The sequence below is a fragment of the Ascaphus truei genome, chromosome 3 (assembly GCF_040206685.1).
Source record: "Ascaphus truei isolate aAscTru1 chromosome 3, aAscTru1.hap1, whole genome shotgun sequence".
NCBI classification, from domain to species: Eukaryota; Metazoa; Chordata; class Amphibia; order Anura; family Ascaphidae; genus Ascaphus; species Ascaphus truei.
In genome coordinates, this window is record NC_134485.1 from 247,450,931 (window position 1) to 247,468,221 (window position 17,291).

At 42.2% G+C, this 17,291-nt stretch overlaps 1 protein-coding gene across 1 annotated transcript in view; it reads left to right on the plus strand.

Annotated features, from left to right (window-relative positions):
* GABRG3 (gamma-aminobutyric acid type A receptor subunit gamma3) overlaps positions 1-17,291 on the plus strand; it is a 727,352-nt gene that overhangs the window by 359,149 nt on the left and 350,912 nt on the right. The gene's annotated exons all lie outside the window — the stretch shown is intronic.

Consider the following 17,291-nt stretch of genomic DNA (forward strand, 5'->3'; position numbering starts at 1 on the left):
CATATGTTATATACATACACCGTAAATGCAGTTGGTATAATCAAGGCAAATTAGGCACAGTACCAAAAAGAGACTGTTAGTATGGGATCAACAATGGTTAACAGTTCACATCAGTTACCATAGTCCATGAAACCATCCATGCCACACTGTGATAGTAAAATGTCCAAAGGGTAAAGATCTTCCAATTGAGGGGTCCATCCGCAGGGGAGTCAGAGAAAAACAGGTCTGTGTGTCTTCACACATGTTTTATTACATTTTTTATACGTTATCACACGAAGATCGGGCGCTTTTTTCTTCTCTTTTTTCATATATATATACTGAGTTAAGTTATGGTGAGTAAAAAAAGTGACAAAAACCCTCCACAGCAAAGCATATAGCAAATGTAAATATACTTTATGCTCATTTGCATGTCTTAGGCAGGTCTGCAACCCCGCCTTTCACCATTATCACCCAGCACACAGCACTTCCACTGCAGCAAGGGATTCTGGGAAACGACATGCAAATGTGCACACAGTGCCACTTTTTGCTTCAAAAACCATTTTATACATGATTCCCTATAGGCTTAAGCTTGCTGCATGGTCACAGCTTTGAGCACAGCCAGGGTTAAGATGCATAGCCAGAAAACCCACCCACAGACAGCTGTTTCGACCTTAATGGGTCTCATCAGTGTGGGGTTGGTTAACTGGCTATGTAACTTAACTCAGTATGATAAACCCCATCCTTTCGCTTCATTGCATAGCCAGTTAACCAATTGTTACCTGGCCATTAATGCCTTGGGTAGGTTAAATGCCCAAGGCAATCCTGCTCCACCAAGGGCATTAATGGCCAGGTAATGCCCTGTCCTTTAAAGATATATTTAAGTAATAATCCGCGAAGAATAGTTCATTACTGACTGGAATAGTTGAAGGCCCGAGGTGAAGCTGATACCTTTAACCCAGCAAGGGCATTATTGGCCAGTAATGCTCTGTTATGAGGGGATTATTACTATTAGAGGCTAAATGTAGGCTTTTTTCATAAATAATAAAGACACTTCTGTATAGTCATATTGATTTTTATGAACGTGATTTTCCACATTTTCTTGAACTTCAAAAAAAAGGTAAACCCTTCTATATTTTCTACACTCACACACACTCACACATGCACACACACGCACACACACACTCACTCCAGTCCCCTCCCCCAAACACACACTCCACTCATTCCCCCCACACACACACACTACAGCTCTCCCCGACACACATTCCACGGGCCCGTTTCCCACTCATTCACACACAGGACAGTCAACTCTCCCTCCCACACACACACTACAGACCCCTCTCACGCTCCCCATCTTCTCACACACAGACACTGCAGCACCCATTTATGTTCTAAACTCACATACACAGTAACTCTTCTATCTCCTCAGTATCTCCTTTTGTGGACCTCTTTCTCTCTCTCTCTCTCTCTCTCTCTCTCTCTCTCTCTCTCTCTCTCTCTCTCTCTCTCTCTCTCTCACACATGCACTGTTTCCACTTTCATATTTCAAATTTCCTTGTCCAATTCCTACATTTCCATTTTTTCCCTGTCAAGAGACCACATTTGAAAAAAATAACACCCCATTTTTCTAAGAGACCACATTTGATTTCCTGACACTTTTCCCTTTCCAAAAATGTGTTTAAAAGGCGATGATAATTAGATTTAACAGAAGTTGTAATTTGCAGGAGGACAAGAGACACGTCTCTGTGTGATACCTTCTCTCTATGGGTTGTATTGCAGGTAATAAACCTGCTGCAGTCAGTGTGCGAGTCTGTGTGTCTCTCCTGTATCCTGGCTAAGTTAAAGTGAGTGACATGCTAGCCCCATCTCATCATGGTAATATATAATAAATATATCCAGAGGTATTGCCAGGAATGTGGCTGTAGAGCATTTTGATTTGGTGGTGGATTACTAATTATTCACGCAAAGCGCTGCGTGTCATAGAGATGACCTGGCATTGCACTAATACAGTCTAGTTATATCTGTGTCAAGTATAGTCAGGTTATACTCAGGATCAGTGTATACATCGACACAGAGTATAGAACCAGACTGCATTATACTCCGACAGAGTATGTAGCCAGGCAGAACTATACACTGACCTGGAGCATAACCTGATGACATTATACACTGACAGAGCATAACCTGATTGCACTGTACACTGGCACCGAATATAACCTCACAGCACTACATATTGACCTGGAGTATAACCTCACAGCACTACACATTGACAAAGAGCATAACCTCCCAGCACTGTACATTGACACGGAGTATAACCTCCCAGCACTATACACTGACACATAGTATAACATGACTCATGAAGAGGGGGTGACACATGGGGAAGAGGGAAACAGGAGGTGACAAATGGGGGATTCTGCCTCCCGGCAGATGAGGGGGATACATGGGGGAGAGGGGGAAAAAGGGGGAGGGGTGACACGTTGAGTGATAGGGAGGTCAAGAGGCAAGGGACAAAGGGCAACAGGGGAGCAGCAGGAGAAAAGGGGATGACAGGAGGGATAAAGAGGGACCAAGGAGGTGACATGGAGTTTAAGGGGATTAAAGGGGGGGCTAAAGTGATCACAGGGGGGCAGTGAGGGACAAGGGGAGCAGTGAGGTGACAGGGGGCAGTAGGGATGAAAGTGAGGGACCAGGGAATGACGGTTGGGACAAGGAGCAAAGCGGTGGCAAGGGGAGGCAGGGGCGATTGTCCCTACCTTGCTCTCCAGTCTCCACGGCTCCATGTGGAGCTCTCAGCAGATGTATACTCAAAGTACCTTGCTATAGAGCCTACCAGGAATCACTTGTGTCCTTAGTAGCTCAGTACAGGAGAGAAGCTGGTTAGGTGGCATTCTGGCTTCTCCTCTCTCGTCTGCAGTGGGAGCCCTGGCAGAGCTCACAGAATTTTGATGTGCCCATTTTGTACAGTATTCCGATTTCCTGGCAATTTCCCTATTTCCCAATCTTTGAAATTTGACCCCAGTCAGCTGTCAAATTTACTGGAAAACGTGTGGAAAAAATGCTCACATGCAGGCAGGAGGGGGAGGAATCAGTCTCTGGCTGTTGCCTGCTATCCTATCACCTCACCTGTCTGTGAGCTGCTCTCACTGTTTGACAAGTGAAAGCTCATTGGCTAGACATGCCCATTACTGTTTGAATAATGCCTGGAAATCAGCCAATCAGCTTTCAGAAGTGAAGGGATTAGTCTTAGCCTGTAATACTACTGTAATTACAACACTTACACAAAATTACGCAACCTACACACATTACTGGAATGACAATTTTTTTTAAACACAATTCGCACATATTACTTAATGTCAATCCACCAGGCAAAATACAGTTTTCGTTTTTAATTTCTTGAAGTCAATTATTTCCAATTAAATTATGTTCTCATGATCTGGTATTGAACTATCGAAAGTCTATCTGGTTTTCCAGGCCTGTAATACTTACAATATAATTTATTTGACCAATGAGCTATTCTTGAAAAAGTGTTAACTTGTGAATTAACTTCTTGTCAGCAGTGCCGGAATGCAATATACTGGGCCATAATAGGGACAAATATTACATATCAATATTGGAAGTATCTTAAAGATTTGCACCGCTCAGTAAATATGAGCTGTGATATAATTGTAGCCAGGTCACCTGGTGGCTACTATTCTGCCCCTGTACTGGCAGTAATCCCTGGTAAAATCAGGTTGTCAGTAGTTGATATGGGGTTTTCCCCTCCGAGGAGCTGCACTTGAGTGACAGCGGGAGCTGGTGACATCAGACCTGGGCATAACCAATCATGAGACAGACCTGATGCCCTCCTTCTTGCTGTACTTAAGGGCAGTGTCACCCCAAGTCCGGTAGTCCCTCTACCTACTTGAGATGGGCAGGTCACACAGCCAAGAGCCTGATTACTGGGCCTACTCTGGTCCTCTTCCCTCCGGAGGAGAGTGAGTGTGTACCATACCTCTGCCTCTGATAGAGGGGCAGGGAAGAGCTGGGACTGCTGTGGGTGCCCTTGGCCTGTAGTGAAGGTCCAGGAACCATCCTTCAGTGAGTAGCTGACAGTTGCTGTATTGGGTAGAACCCTGCCGTGTACTGTGCTGCACAGAGAGAAACAATAAACCGTTCCTGTTATTATACCTCCGGCCTGGTGTGTGATCTTACTGGGGGAGAGGTAATCGGTTCTATCATGGGAGATCATCTTCAGTTCCCTGAAGGAGGCGCTGCACTGCTAAAGATATGTGGATAATGTAACCCAGAAACCTGATCCTGTGTACCCACTACCATCGGCGGATGACTCAGCCCTCCTGTTTACTAGCAGGTATCATGCACCACATGCGTAGTAATAGCCAAATCTCCAACCAGGTGGGGGAAACACCGTTACATAATATATACTGTATGACTGTATTTTTTAGACTAATTAGTTAGTATTTACAATCCAAAAGTGCACTAGCTACCTCATGTTTTACCAAAACAATGAAAACAAAAAGCTATCAGTAAACTCAATGATCCAAAAAATTAAAACAAATCTGCATTCATTTCATGCGTACTAGACAATTTATAGTTCACAGATATTTACAGAAGCTTCTTAATGTTGTTTTATATAATTTGAACATGCTTTGCAAAATGATTCTTTTAACCTAGTGCAAAATACATTTAAGTCTCCTCGAGACCATTTACTGTAATGTTTGAATAGAAATATGATACAAAATAGGGAAAAGTACAATTACGAAAACATTAGCAAAATAGGTGTCCCTGCCCTAAAGAGCTTGAAGACTAAGGGCCATATATATATGTAGCACATATATCCTTCTGGGAGATTATGGCTATGTGACTGCCTGGTGTGGTGATTGTAACCTGCGTGGTACAAGAGTCTCCCGCGATGGTGTGGGGGTTCAGGGCAGACTTTAAGGGATCCTTCTGGTTCTGTTCTTCCCGGTGTCAGCGCCTTCAGACATAGGGGGCTTCAGCATGACTGAAGGGGGTCCCTGCTATGACAATCTTTATTCTCATTTACCTCCCTCCACACAGACTGCAGCGGAGCCAGAAGTACAAATGAGGATGTTCTTTATTTCAGCAGCCACTGCTGGTGTTATTGCAGCGCATGCTTCAGTTGGATAGGGTGGATCCCAGGCTTCTGTATGGTACAGGTCTGCGGGGATTTATGAGGCCTGGCTGGATAAGATTAGTGCCTCAGCCCGTGAGGGCTGAGCACATGTCTCACTCCCAGCCAGGAGGAGACACTGCAAGCTCCTACTCATGTAGGAGCAGGCTGGAGCCTCCTCCAAAACTAACTAACTCAAGGTCTCATCCCTAAGGGGCTGAACTTAGCTATGATTTAGGAAGTTCCTTCCTGCAGCTCAAAGATGGAGGGCCCAGTATCTGTACTACTTGTGGCTATCACTGATCCCTGTGTCAACTCCACTCCTTTCACTCAGGAATTCAGCATGAGGAGGGGGAAAACCGCATAGCCTGTCACTGTCTACATCTTATTAGAACTTACGTGGCAGGGGAAATTAGTGAGATAGCTGGACCAGCTACCGCTATATATACTAAACCAGGCCAGCACCACTCCAGTCCTCGAGGGCCGCAAACAGGCCAGGTTTTCAGGATATCCCTACTTCAGCACAGCTGTCTCAATTAGTGGCTCAGTCATACTGAGTCACTAATTGAGCCTGCTATGCTGAAGTAGGGATATCCTGAAAACCTGGCCTGTTTGCGGCCCTCGAGGTCTGGAGTTGTGCAGGCCTGTACTAAGCAGTCTTTTTCCACAAAGAACTTGCCAGTGCTGGAAGATGCCAAACATACCATTCAAGTCAATGGTCTTTCATGTGTTTTCCAGCACTTGAAGGTTTCTTATGGCAGAAGACTTCCTACTGTAGTAAATGGGGCTACTGTATGTGACATGGTACAGTGGCGGCCGCCTTTAGCCTCGTGCGGCACAATTCTGATAACCGCGGGCAGATGCAGTATGGTTTTTTTTTGTCCGGAGTATATTGCGGTATTTTAGCGCTCGTAATGTATTAGCATTTTATTATCGCTGTGTGCAATACTGCAATACCGTCTAAAAACTCAGGGGGCGTTCGCGAGGTGTTGTCTTCAAAGTCTAATACTTTAGCAGTTCAACTTACGTCAGTACATAGTCTGCGTGTGTACGCGCAGTAATTGTAAATTTGCATATTTATACATGCATTTGCAGTGCTGTACTGTATGTCTCATTTGAAAATTGTTGAAATGCATAGGCGTGTGCTGTTACAGTATCACATTTCGGCATATACAGCGCTTTCCCCTCGCTTGCCCCCGCACACACAGGCTAATTTACAGCACTGCAGTATTTCAACTTCTTATCTTATCCACAGTGCAGTACACCTCTCCCACACCATTCCTTTGAATGTGTGTCTTTCTGGTTTCAATCACATTCCTGCTTGATAGCTCATGATTACTGCGCATGCGCCTGTAAATTCACCACTGCTTGCTTGCGAAGTTCAAGAGTGAGTGACCAAAAAAAAAAAAATTCTCTTCATTTTTATATTTTTATTTTCGCCACAAACCTGCCTAGACCAACTTGATATTCCGATATTCAATCTGTGCTGTGGCTTTTGACTGCAACCCTGTGCGTTTGACTGCACATGGTTGATTTGTGTGCTTTTTATGTACTGTATTTGAGGGTGTAGGGATCAAAACATTATGTTGACCTGCCTTTTGAAATTATGTCATTTCTTTGAACTGCAGTACAGCTAATCCTTCATGCAGCTGTACCCTGTACCACCCTCCCCCAAGCACACACACAAGGCTCGCTCAAGGATTTGAAACTCTTATCGACAGACACCTCTACAGAGTCATTCAGTTTCTGAAGCTTGCCATTGTGTTTTTAATCCGTCCCTAGCCGAGCATCACCTCTCTGCTGCGCCTGTGTGTAATCCTCTTTGGGATGGGTGCTAGTTGATGATTACTGCGCATGACTCACCCATTCCCCCCCCCCAACCCTTTGAGACTTTGTTTACGGTAACGCTTTTGAAAATCCCTTCTCGAATTTGATATGTAAATCTGATTTGCACAGCACTGTGAGAATTGAGAGTTAAAATAACCATTATCTGATTCATGTTGTTCATGCAGTAAATTACCACTTTTTGTCATTCTTTCTTTTTCTTTGGTGTAGGTGTGGGGGGGGGGGAGTGTTGTCAATCATTATGATTATCATGAATGTAAATAAATATTTATTTTATTTTATCAGGAACAAAAAAAAACAATATAAAAATAATCATGAATAATACAAAATGCAGTCTTTATTAAGTTCTTCTGTCAGATGGAAATTGTAATATACTTTTTCCGTCTTTATCATCTTCCTCATTCTGTGTACAGTACAGTAGTTCTTACAGAGAGGAAAGGTTTTGTGTACATCATGACTGCAGTTTAGATACTGTACACTTAACTGTACAAACAGTTCACAGACTTTACATGATACATGACACAGACTCCCAGGACATCCTTTTTTCTGAAAAGACAAGAAAACTAAAAATGAGTGCAGTTATGTGCATACTGTATTATGGCATTGTGTACTGTGTAGTAGTGTCAAACTACTCTATACTGGAACTACTGTATACTGTGACTGCTGTTAAATACTTTGTAACCAGATGGCTGGTGCTGCTCTCTCTGGAAAGAAAAAAATTGAGCAGTTAGGTGCATACTGTATTATGGCATTGTGTACTGTATAGCTACTCCATATTGGACTACAGTATACAGTTAGTACTGTCAAACTAGTCTATACTGGAACTACTGTATACTGTGACTACTAGGAAAGAAAAAACCTGTGCCATACTTACCTGTATCATACTGTACTTACAATACTACAGTACAGTACTATACCATACTACTTTCCTGATGCTTGCCCATTACGCGCGATCACAATGGGCAACACAGTCGCAATATGGTCAATATATTTATTGCATCGTTCCACGGTGAGTACATCGTTCCAAAAACTCAATATGCCTTGCTTTTTGGAGGGTTTCACGACTTTTCGGACATGGTCCTTCAGCTGATGCCAGACCATTTCGATAGGATTGAAATCTTGTGATCTGTCATTGGAGGGGGAAAAAAAGGACAATTAGTTTAAGAGATACAGTAAACAGTAAAATCAGTGGGAAAAAATGAGACACGGTTACCGCACTTACTCCTCTGGCATCTTCACCCAGTTGATACCGCGCTCAAAGATATGTGCTGTTGATGCGGTGTGCTTCGGATCGTTGTCCTGGTAGAAACGGTGACCATCCGGGAACTTTATTCATGATTCCTATAACAAGAAAAGAAAAGTGCTCAAAAAACTGCACACTAGTACAGTACAGTGCGTAAGGCAAAAGCGTGTGACATACATTTTACTGTACCTTCAAAGATGACGATGCATCCTGGTCCACACCTAGAGATGGTACCCCACACATGCATCTTCACTGGGTGTTTTGGACAAGGCTTCATAGATATGCAACCTTTTTTGTGGAATGCAAAGGTGGCAAATCTCTCCAGCGATACAGTAGACTCGTCAGTGAAGATGCAATCCTGGAAAGTTTCTCCACTGTCGATCCATGCCTGGGCCTGGACCACTCTCTTGATTTTGTTAACGTCCCTTATCATAGGGTATGCTCTGTAATGACAAGGAATAAATAATTTTAGAGGTACAGTACAGTTTCTTAAACAATGCTTTTACCTCCTGTACTGTCCAATACTAACCTCACACGTCCATATTTCCATCCAATCCTGCATCTCATCTTCTTTATGCTGGTCTCGGAGACAGTGAAATTGTGATTTTGCGGCAGAGTGTATTTGACCCTAATGCACTCTTCTCATCATTCTCTTCACTTATTTTGTCGACCAGAAGAGTTGTCTCCCTACAATTTACAGATAAACAACAATCCGGTAAGTTACAGTGCGGTAGGCCACAAGTACAGCACACCATTTGCAGTAAAAATAGCATACAATGAGATAGATCTACACAATATATTGTTCTATATAACGAAATAACTATAAAATTAGAGAGATCTACACAATATATTGTTCTATTAATATGCAGCAATATAAACAATATATATACTGTATTATATAGTTATATAAATATACTTACGCGTTAGTTACCGTTCGTGTCCTCGTGCGTTGTTTGTTTTTTCCGTGTGCATGATAGCACACGGTGGTTGATGGCACAACGAGGCCAGAAGTAGCTAACCAGCATTGGATATCTGCAATTTGGTGTCCGCTCGTGTACATCTCCTTAATTCTCATGCTGAGATACTTTGAAATCTTTTTAACAGGCATTGCTGCAAGTAGAAAGAAATACAAACACAAGAATGTATATTCGATGTTTAGTCGATGTGTATTCAATGTGCAGTGAATCCACAAAATGGATGGTGTATTTATACGTTAATGACTCACATTAGAGTACGCCCACTTTCAACACCTGTACCTCGTCGCCATGCATAAAATGTTACACACTTTGCATAGCCTCCCACTCGATGATCTGTATCTGAACTTGCCCTTGTCAAGATACTGCATTTTGCCATCTGCTTCCATGGATCAACCGCGATTCTACAGACGCAGGAAGCCACTCGCCTCTGCCGTGCCTGTCACACAGAAAAAGCGAAAGGCGGCAGCCGTTTCCAAGCCAAGGCCAAAGCGACAGGCTAAGGCTAATAAAGAAAACCTTCTGCTGACCCCAAAGGCTAAGGGTTTTAAAACACGTAAGCCTTATTATGACAAGAAGAAATACGGTGATGTACACTCAACGCAAAACAAATGGCAGCCAACCCATCGAACCCACAGACCACTTCCTCCAATACACTTCGACGACTCTGCTGCCGCTCTCCCGGAAATCTACAGCCCATCTTCTCCACTAATCGTCCACTACGCTGCCGCCGCTCTCCCGGAAACCCACAGGCCATCTTCGCCACTGCCCTTCGACGACGCTGCCGCTGGTTCCCCTGAAATCCACGGGTCACTTTCTCCATACATACATAATTTGCTGTTCATGTCCCTGTATCCCCGATGCCGGAGCAGGATGGTGGCATGGATGCGGTGAATGGGACCTTCGACCACCTTCCAACACCAAGCGCACCCCCTCCACCAGAAGATTTTGTGTACATGTATGCCGTTGAGGAGGAGGATAATATGACAACCCCGTCAAGACCACGCCCGGAGACAACATGGCAACACGGCAACCAAGACAGGAGGAAAGCTTCCTCCCAGACAATCTACCCTCGCCCGCCTCCACAAGCACACCCGCTCACAGAAGAACACCCGCTCCCAGAACCCAACCTACATACGCTTGCATCGATACGGTGCCCGACATCATCCTGCGCGAGCTGCACTCGGCACTCAGGGAAAAGTATAGGGTGATGAGTGCTGGTTTACCCCACAAGTATGCCATGATAATTTGTAAGCACCACGTGTCCTACTTGGTGTACTGCGGGTGGGCCTACAAAGTGAACTACAAAAGAAATCGCGAAAAAAGGGCGCTTGCTGAAAATTTAAGAAGGACTATTGTTGAGGAATTGCGGCGCTATTTTTCAATTACTTACTGTACACACAGGATCTGCACAATTGCAGTCCCCGAGGGCCGCAAACAGGCCCGGTTTTCAAGGTTATCCTGCCACCCCCCGCTACCCACAATAAAAAAAATACACACACAACAGCCCCACACTAAATAAATATATAAATATTTATATATAAATAAACACCCTACCTTATCTACAGTAAATATCTGTTTTTTTTTCCCTCTCTCTACACTGTTTTAGCCATAGAATCCTTTGTATATCAGTATTGCCTGACCTGAAGAAGAGAGGATAACTCTCGAAAGCTTGTCCTATGACATAAATTGTTAAATAAAAAAGGTATCACCTAATACTGAAGAACTCATTTATTCTGCACTATCGCAACTGGACTAACACGGCTATTTTCTGCTTTATAAATAAATATATAAATATATATATATATATATATATACACATATTCCCAGATAGCTCAAACTCCTACATCCACCACATCATGAATATATATTTATGCCAAAATGAGTGTTACTGAGCGTGGCAATTGTATACAACAGAAGACACTGGTGCCCAATGCTACATCAAATTGACAAAACATATATGGTAATGAGTATAAAGTTTAAATACTTGAATAATAATAGTAATTACTTGTTTTTTTATTTAAACCCTTTGGCCAAAGCGTCGTAAGCCTGCATACCAACGTCAAGGTAAACCGAAACTGCAGGTCCAAACACTAAAACTGTGAACCCTTCCTGTTACCTCTGTATGAGGGGAAGGAACTGCAGTGAGTCCTGTCCATTCAGCAAGTTGCCAGAGCCTCCCAAGTTAAAAAGACGGGGAGGGGCGAGCTCTGGGTGGAGGTGCCACCTAACCTCCATAGACTGTTACGAGTCAGAAATAGATCAACACACATATTCCCAGATAGCTCAAACTCCTACATCCACCACATCATGAATATATATATATATATATATATGCCAAAATGAGTGCTACTGAGTGTGGCAATTGTATGCAACAGAATTATATATATATAATTACAACAAAAACCCCTATACCCCCCTAACATACAGTACATATATGCACAGCAATGATACTATAGGCCGGCGGGGGCCCTCGAGTGTTACCCGCGGGCCTGCAGTACCAATTCTGTGCCCCTCAAATTAATTTAAAAACACATTCATACTTAAAAACACATAAACCCCAACCCCCCCTTAACACATACAGTATAGTAATGGGCACAATAACTATTATCCACAAATGGATAAAAGTGCATTTGCCCATTTAAAATACATAAAGAACAATAAATACATGAAATACATATTGCACTCACCCTTGTGCGGCTGCCACAATGAAGGCCATCCTCATCTTCAACACCGTCCATGCCCCCTCCGATGCTGCAAAACATAAACATACACCCCCTGTGCCCCCAACAACCCCTATACCCCATTACATATATCACATTTGTGGGATGAACAGCAATGATACTATAGGCCGGCGGTGGCCCTCAGGTGTTCCCCGCAGGCCAGCAGTACCAATTCAGTGCACCCCCAAAAAAATTACAACACATAACTATCCACCCTTAACACATACAGTATAGTAATGTGCAAAATTAATATTATCCACATATGGATTATAGTGAATTTGCCCATTTAAAATACATAAAGAACAATAAATACAATAACTACATATTGCACTCACCCATGTCCGGCTGGCACGATGAAAGCCATCCTCATCTTCATCACTGTCCATGCCCCCTCCAATGCTGCAAAACATAAACAAAAAAAAAACAGCCAATGTAATGTCTCCTAACCCCTTAATTACCATAGCGGTTATTTACCGCTACAGTCATTAAGGGGTTAACCCACCCTCACCCACCACTCGGGAGGCCTAAATACCCTCCCCCACTACCCCCCCCCCACCCGGTGAGGCCTAACCACCTTCACTCACCAACAAAAAACCACTATAAAAAAGCCCATTATCCCATTATCATTTCTTGCCACTGTATGTATGTAAGTACAGTGGCGACCGATCTGAGTCTAAGATGGCTAGATCCGCGGCTCTCAGATTATCCCGGTTAGGTGCGGTTTTTTTTCGTTTTCGCCCGGAGTTAACTGCGTTATATTCGCGCTCGTGATATTAGCATTTTATTCTCGCTGTCTGCAATACTGCAATGCTGTGTAAAAACTCAGGGGGGCGTTTGCGAGCTGTTGTCTTGGAAGTCTAATACCTTCGCGGTTCAACCTACGTCAGTACACAGTCTGTGTGTGTGCGCGCAGTAATTGTAAATTTGCATATTTAAAGTATACATGCATTTGCAGTGCTGTGCTGCTGTACGGTATGTCACATTTGAAAATTGTTGAAACCCATAGGCGTGTACATTACTGTAACAGTGTCACATTTCGGCATATACAGCGCTCTCCCCTCGCTCAGGATAATTAACTGCACTGCAGGGTATTTCAACTTCTTATCTTCTGTGCAATGCAGTACATCTCTCCCACACCATTCCTTTGAACGTGTGTCTGGTTTCAATCACATTCCTGCTTGACAGCAGGAATTTACTGCGCATGCGCCTGTAACTTTGCCCACCACTGCTTGCTTGCCTGAGTGATTGACCATAAAAAAATTTAATTGTAATTTTTTTTTCTCCACAAGAGACTGCAAAACCCATCTTACTGTATTACGATATTCAATATGTGCTGTAGCTTTTGACTGCGACCCTGCACATGGTTGATTTGTGTGCTTTTTACGTACTGTATTTGGGGGTGTATTATTATGATGAACTGCCTTTTGAAATCAAAGTATGTCTTTAGCTTTGAACTTCATGCAGCTGTACCCTGCAGCCCCCTCCCCCACGAACGCTAGCTCAAGGATTTGAAATTCCACGGAGTCATTAATTTTCTGAATCTTGCCATTGTGTTCTTAATCCGTCCATAGCCGAGCTACAAAGCCTCAGTGCGCCTGCGTGTACTCTAATCCTTTTAGAGATGGGAGTTTGCTGCTTACTGTGCATGAGTCACCCAACCCCCTCTCTCCACAGAATCGTTAATTTTCTGAATATTGCCATTGTGTTCTTAATCCGTCCATAGCCGACCTACAAAGCCTCACTGCGCCTGCGTGTAATCATTTTGGAGATGGGAGCTAGCTGCTTACTGCGAATGAGTCATCCAACCCCCCCCCCTCTCCACAGAGTCGTTAATTACTGAATCTTGCCATTGTGTTCTGAATCCGTCCATAGCCGCCCTACAAAGCCTCACTGCACCTGCGTGTAATTCTTTTAGAGATGGGAGCTAGCTGCTTACTGTGCATGAGTCACCCAACCCCCCCTCTCCACAGAGTCATTAATTTACTGAATCTTGCCATTGTGTTCTGAATCCGTCCATAGTCGACCTATAAAGCCTCACTGTGCCTGCATGTATTTCTCTTTGAGATGCGCCTGTAACTTCACTCACCACTGCTTGCTTGAGTGCCCCCCAAAAAAAATTTAATAATGATTTTTTAACTGTTATTTTATCCACAAGCCTGCAAAAACAATCTTGATATTATGATATTAAATCTGTGCGTTTGCCTGCACATGGTTGATTTGTGTGCTTTTTATGTTCTGTATTTGGGGGGTGTAGGGATCAAATTACAGTATTATGATGAACTGCCTTTTGAAATTACTGTACTCTACAGTACAGTACAGTATATTATTTCTTTGAACTGTTGCACAACTAATCCTTCATCCCTCCCCCACGCACACACAAACTCATATCGACAGACACCTCCACAGAGTCATTCATTTTCTGAAGTTAGTTAGTCATTGTGTTTTCAATCCGTCCCTAGCCGAGCGTCAATCGCCTCGCTGCGCCTGCGTGTACTCTAATCCTTTTAGAGATGGGAGCTTGCTGCTTACTGCGCATGAGTCACCCAACCCCCTCTCGTTAATTTTCTGAATATTGCCATTGTGTTCTTAATCTGTCCATAGCCGAGCTACAAAGCCTCAATGCGCCTGCGTGTAATCACCCCCCCCCCCTCCAACCCTTTGAGGCTTTGTTTACGGTAACGCTTTGGAAAATCCCTTCTCGATTTTGAAATGTAAATCCGATTTGCACAGCATTGTGAGAATTGAGAGTTAAAAAAAACATTAACTGATTCATTGGTGTACTGTAGGGGTGGGGGGGGGGGTTGTGGTTGTTGTAAATGATTATGACTAGCAGGAATGTGAATAAATTTATTTTATTTTATCAGGAACCAAAAAATACAAATATAAAAATAATCATGAATAATACATAATGCAATCTTTATTAAGTTCTTTTGGCAGATTGAAATTGGATAAACATTTAGAAAACATTTCTAAAACATGGGGAAAAATGAATAATGCACATTTATAAGAATATTATTTAATAATATATACTGTAATGTATAATATATATATATAGTAATATTGTTTTTTTCGTCTTTATCTTGTTCCTCATTCTGTGTACAGTACAGTAGTTCACTGAGAGAGGAGAGGTTTTGTGTACATCATTACCGCTGTTTAATATACTGTACATTTTACTGTACAAATAGATTAGACTGGACACAAAACCCCACCTCCCCCCAGGCCACCCTTTTTTCCTGAATTGACAAGAAAACAAAAAATTAGTGCAGTTATGTGCGTACTGTATTATTGCATTGTGTGATGTGTAGTACTACTGTAGATGGCTGGTGCTGCTTTCTCTGGAATGAAAAAAATTGAGCAGTTAGTAGGCAGTTACTGTAGTACTGTCAAACTAGTCTATACTGGAACTAATATATACTCTGACTACTGTTAAATACTATGTACTGTAGCTGCTCTCTCTGTAAAGAAAAAACTGTAACTACTGTATACTCTGACTATTGGGAAAGAAAAAATCTGTGCCATACTTACCTGTATCATACTGTACTTACAATACTACAGCACAGTACTACTTTCCTGATGCTTGCCCATTACGCGGGATGACAATGGGCAACACAGTGGCAATATGGTCTATATATTTATTGCAGCGTTCCACGGTGAGTACATCGTTCCAAAAACTAATTATGCCTTTCAACAACTCTTTGGAGGGTTTCGCCACTTTCCGGATATGGTCCTTCAGCTGATGCCAGACCATTTCGATCGGATTGAAGTCTGGCGATCTGTCATTGGAAAAAAAGGACAATTAGTTTAAGAGATACAGTACACAGTAAAAACTGTGGGAAACAAATGAGACACGGTTACCGCACTTACTCCACTGGCGTCCTCACCCAGTTGATACCGCGCTCAAGGATATGCGCTGTTGACGCGGTGTGCTTCGGATCATTGTCCTGGTAGAAGCGGTGACCATTCGAGAATTTGCGTGTGATGTATTCCACAATCTCAGGGACAATGTTATCTTGGAAGAAAGCTTTATTCATGATTCCTATAGCAAGAAAAGAAAAGTGCTCCAAAAACTGCACAATAGTACAGTACAGTGCATACAGTAAGGCTACACTAGTAAAGTACAGTGCATAAGGCTACATTATATTTGATATATTTTACCTTCAAAGATGACAATGCATCCTGGTCCACGCCTAGAGATGGCACCCCACACATGCAGCTTCACGGGGTGTTTTGGACGCGGCTTCAAAGATATGCGGCCTTTTTTGTGGAATGCAAAGCTTGCAAATCTCTCCAGCGACACAGTAGAGTCGTCAGTGAAGATGCAGTCTTGGAAAGTTTCCCCACTGTCGATCCATGCCTGGGCCTGGACCACTCTTTTAATTTTGTTTGCGTCCCTTATCATGGGGTACGCTCTGTAATGACAAGGAATAAATAATCTTAGCGGTACAGTACAGTTTCCTAAACAACACTTTTACCTCCTGTACTGTCCAGAACTAACCTCACATGTCCATATTTCCATCCAATTCTGCGTCTCATCTTCTTTGTGCTGGTCTCGGATACAGCGAGATTGTGATTTTCCTGCAGAGTGTATTTGACCCTTAATGCACTCCTCTCATCATTCTCCTCACTTATTTTGTCCACCAGAAGAGTTGTCTCCCTACAATGTAAAGAAAAACATTCTGGTAAGTAAAAAAATTAGAGTAGATCAAGAGGATACAATATATTGTTCTATTAATACAGTATGCAGCAATATAAAACTGTTGAAATATAAATATACAAAATATATATACTGTTGTAATATAAATATAAATATACAAAATATATACACTGTTGTAATATAAATATATAAAATATATACTGTATACTGTTGTAATATAAATATACAAAATATATATATACTGTTGTAATATAAATATAAATATACAAAATATATATATTGTTGTAATATAAATATAAATATACAAAATATATACACTGTTGTAATATAAATATACAAAATATATATACTGTTGTAATATAAATATAAATATACAAAATATATATACTATTGTAATATAAATCTACAGAAATAACAAAAATATTAGATACAGTACTGTAGATGTACAGTACATTTTTGAATCAAATTTTTTTAAAAAGTTTTATAAATATACTTACGCGTTAGTTACCCTTGGTGCCCTTTTGCGTTCTCTGTTTTTTCCTTGTGCATGATAGCTCACGGTGGTTGCTGGCACAACGAGGCCAGAAGTAGCTAACCAGCGTTGGATAGCAGCAATTCGGTGTCCGCTCGTGTACATCTCCTTAATTCGCATGCTGAGATCCTTGGAAATCTTTTTAACAACCATTGCTGCGAGTAGAAAGAAATACAAACACAAGAATGTATATTCGATGTTTAATCGATATGTATT